We start from the raw sequence: 4,526 nt of genomic DNA, 5'->3' as shown, positions 1-4,526 counted from the left end.
TATATATTTATATACTGTATATATTACAACTGTGTAATATCCTTTTGATTTTACAGGAACTTATAGTAAAAGTCTGAGTTGAAACTCAGTAAACTGAATATGAGCATTTGAGAAACACAGGAAATGTTGAAACATTTGGAATTCTGGAAGAAGGATCAAATTAATTTTGTGTTATGAGAGAAACATGAGTCTTCGAATCAGGGGTAGAATATTATGGTTTTTGCTAGAGATATCCCTGGAAGGCTCAGGCATAGAAGAACTGGTGACTATCTCACAGAATTTTAAGGAAGTAAAACGATTATGAGAGTTCTGACCTTCACCTTTATTCATTATATAAAGAATTACAGGTAAAGCCTAGTTGGAGGAAGTATAAATTACTCACAGATGCATGCTCTGGAAAGATACTGCATGTTCCCATTCCCTGTGTTTGTGTGTCTCTGTCTCTTTCATGTCTGATATAAAATAAGTTGCTGTTTCAGCACATTCTTATTGAAAACTCATCTGGCACATGGCACACCCATGGCAGTACATCTCACCAACCATAGACCAAACTCTGCAGCAATGACCAGAATAAATTATTTGTCCTTTAATCTGTTTCTCTCAGGTATTTTCCATAGTAATAAAAGTTTGAATGGCATGGGAAGGGGTGTGGGAAAAAGATGTTTGACATCATACTGAACGACTTTTACATGGTTTCTGAAATCATATGTAACTTTTGAATGTGTCCACTACATGATGAAAATATAGAACAAAGACTGTGGTAACTTCAGTTATTTGAACTTGATGTGCTAATCCTTTTATTTTTTCCAAAATTTTTATTTTATTTTGTCTGTTTATACAGATAACCTGATAAAAATAATAAACAGGGCTGATAAAAGGTAACATTGACATAACTCATCAATATACCATTGCATTTTTTCCATGCCCTTTAGTATTTCCAACTCTTTCTTTAGCCATTTTCAGTAACTACAAAAACATTCCAGCTTTAGTTCTTTTTCATATTTATTAACACAGTATAATAAATTCCCCTTAATTTTCTATCTTATGTGACTATAGACTCTATTGGTAATTTTTTAAAATTATACTTTTTACTTAATTTTTATGATTATTAATACAATATAGTATAATAGTATTTAGATCCCTTCCCATATCCACATCTCCTACCCATTGCCCCTTGCCCAACTTAATGTACTCATATTTAGAGAGTGTCTGACTTATGTCCCCAAATGACCTTCTGTGTGGATCCATCCACTGGCTCCACCAAGAGTCCATCCTAGTAAGACACTGTGTCTCACACTTTTAACAGCCATCAGTTGCCAAAAGTTCCTTATGTTGGGTTGGGATTTCTTACCCACATATACCTATGTTGGGATTTTGTCTGATTTGAGCTTCCATAAGACTCATGCATGCTGTCACCATTGCTGTGACTCAGTAACCGACCAGCTATCTAAAAGACTTTGTTTCCTTGTGGTCATCCACCCCTCAGACTCTTATCATCTTTCCACCTCTTTCACAATGATCCCTGAGACTTGAGAGGCAGAGGTTTGAAATAGTTGCCCTATTCGAGGATAAGCACTCTGTAGTCTCTTGTTCTCTGCATATTGGCCAGTTGTGGGCTTCTGTGTTAATTACCGTCTGCTGCATAAGGAAACTTCTCTGATGAGAGGTAAGAGATATATTCATTCTATGTGTAAAGGCTGCGTTGAAGATGTGTCACTTATGTTAAGTATCTCACAGACTCATATTTTCTGTGTTGACAAGTTCTGGAACTCTGTAATAGTCCCCATCTTTTCAAAAACAAGCTTATTTGATGAGGGGTGAAAGGTACACTTGTCTGCAAATATAAGGCTTCACATCTAGATTAAAGTAAGAAATTACATTGGTCTAGGAGTGTGGCAAAAATGTTTTTTTTTTTTTTTTCTCTAGGATCTATGACTTCTCCAGCCCTGTATATTTGGCTATGTTTATAGTGCCACAGGTGAGTTCACTCCTATTCAATGGGCCTTAATTCCAATTAGATAGCTGTTGTTTACCCTAAAATGACTGTGCCACTACTGCATCAAAAATGATAGCTTGCTGGGCCAGTCATTGTTTATGAGGCTTTATAGCCAGGTAGGAACATTGATTGGTTTTCTCCTTTGGTGGCTTGTGTAGTAGCCACTGACACCATGAGAGCTAGTTTTTAGGGAAGAAGCTTCCAGATCTGTTCCAGCTCCATTGTTCCATGTCCTGTGTCTAATGTGTGGCCTGTCTTTAGCAATGGGGTCTTACCTCCAAGTGCTGGGAGGCAATCAAGGGCTGTAGCAATAAGCTGTGTTATTTTGGGAGTCTCTTATACTATCCTAACAACTTGAAGGGAAGTTTCTCCCGCCTGGTACTGTGTTTTTTGTTATATGGCCTTCAGCTATACACATGCACTCATATATTTGATTTTATAAGACCAAATAATGAAAATCTAACAGCTCAGTTGCCATATTTAAGAATCACACTGGTGCTTAGAGAGAATAAGGAACTTGATTTGCTACCTACAGTGGACTAAATCTCGCATCAATATCTGAAATCTCATCTGTGCTTTTAGCTTTTGCTCATGGCTAAATAAGAAAGTAATCTGTTTTAGAAATGTCATTATGAGTCTAGAAACCATTGTATTCAAGTATGGGCTGAAGTGTTATGTTCCTCAGGAAAATTTGGAGAACTCAATAGGACAGAGGGAAGGAGTCAGGGCACTATTGAAAGAAGCGTAGTGATTTCACAAGGTTTTCATTAGCTTTCAAAGTAAGGCAACAAACGTTTCTGTATTTAAGAAAAGAAATTAGAACTTTATTTGATTGCAAATTAAAAAAATGAATCCCACTTACACAAAAGACCCCAAAGTTAAACACACTGTTTCTTAGTTTTACAACAAAATATAGCAAATATTTAGGGCCTTGGGTAAAAGGAAATTTCCGAAGCACAAGAGACACAGATCACATAATTAATGAGGAATGTTTGACAGAAGTAATGCTGAACAAAAGAAATTATTTTCAACTAAATGTTGAAATTTCAAAAACCAGACTGTAAGAAAATACTTCAAAATGTAAGCAGTGGGAAAAGTGGTTATCAAGAAAACATAATAATACAATTTAAATGTGTATTAATAAACACAGAAAAAAGGGAAAATTCGTAATTCGTGGATGAGGAAACTCTAGTGGCTGATTCATACGTGAAAACATGTCAAACCTATGAAAATACGGATACACACCACCAGAAAACATTCCTTACCATTAACGTTTAGCATCGCCACCGCCATGCCCAAGAGAAAGGCTGGAGGGGATGCCAAAGGAGAAGCCAAGATGGAGGACGAGCCACAGAGAAGATCTGCAAGATTATCCGCTAAGCCTGCTCCGCCAAAGCCAGAGCCCAGGCTTAAGGAGGCCCCTGCAAAGAGAGAGAAGGTGTCCAGAGCGGAAAAGGGAACAGCTGATGCTGGCAAAGAGGGGAATAATCCTGCAGAAAACCGAGATCCCCAAACAGACCAGGCACAGAAAGCCGAAGGTGCTGCAGACGCCAAGGGAAGTCTGTGCGGTTTTGATAAGCCGGTACTTCTGGTGACTGTACAGTTTTAAATACTGTTTTTTAATCAAGTTTTATAAAAATGCAGAATTTTGTTTTACTTTTTTTTTCTAAAGCTATGTTGTTAGCACACAGAACACTTTATTTTTTGGGGGGGTGGGGAGGAACATGTGTAACTAACAAAATGTCTCCCAAGCTGGACTAATGTGGGGTAAACACCTTTCCCTGCTAGTTTTTGAAGGACTCCTCTTGGCTCCCAAGAGGGTATTTCCTGGTACTGGTACACATGGCCACCTAGGCACGTAATGCCTTGTGGAGTGGGAAAATTCAAAATTAGTTTTTATGTTCTCCTTCTCCCTCCACCCTAAATCAACATAGACTTAACTCCCTTAAAACCAGAGACCTTTTGGGACCTGACCCCCAAATTGGTTTTGCCAGTATGTTGGTCAATCTGGACTTTGCAGTGATACCACTGGGATGGTTCCTCAGAAGAGGAGTGGTTCCTTTTCTAAAAGATTATAGATCTTCAGATTGATAATTCTGCCGTGTTCACATCATTTCTTGAAAGTCCGGGTCCACTTGTGAAAAGTTGTTAAACAGCATGCTTAATGTGAAATGTCAGCCCTCATTCTAAACTTCCTCCATTTAGAGCATCAAATGAAGACATCGTTGGAGTTTATAGCACCTTTTTGATTTGGGTAGTCCGTATCAGAAGGGAGTTTGAAAGTCCTTGTATACTGTTGATCATTGTCTGCCCATGTCTTGCCTGAAATACGATGTTTATGAAAAGTATCTTTAATAAAGCTGAATACATTTTGAACAAAAACATTAGATTGACAAAATTACATATAATTAGCAATGTCAAATATCCCAAATATCACCAAAGAACAGAAATACAGAAGCTGTCATGAACTACCAGTTGAAGTATCAATTGTTACAACCCCTCTCAAGTACAATGAGATAATAATTGGCAA

The 4,526-nt window shown here is 37.6% G+C and overlaps 1 pseudogene; it reads left to right on the top strand.

Annotated features, from left to right (window-relative positions):
- Positions 1-3,287: 3,287 nt before the first annotated feature.
- On the top strand, positions 3,288-3,605 carry LOC103729215 (annotated as a pseudogene).
- The last annotated feature ends 921 nt before the right edge of the window (positions 3,606-4,526 follow it).

This window comes from Nannospalax galili, unplaced genomic scaffold (genome assembly GCF_000622305.1).
Source record: "Nannospalax galili isolate Female #2095 unplaced genomic scaffold, S.galili_v1.0 scaffold131, whole genome shotgun sequence".
Lineage (NCBI taxonomy): Eukaryota > Metazoa > Chordata > Mammalia > Rodentia > Spalacidae > Nannospalax > Nannospalax galili.
The sequence above is the reverse complement of the archived record's forward strand: the minus strand, read 5'-3'. Positions and strand labels throughout refer to the sequence as shown.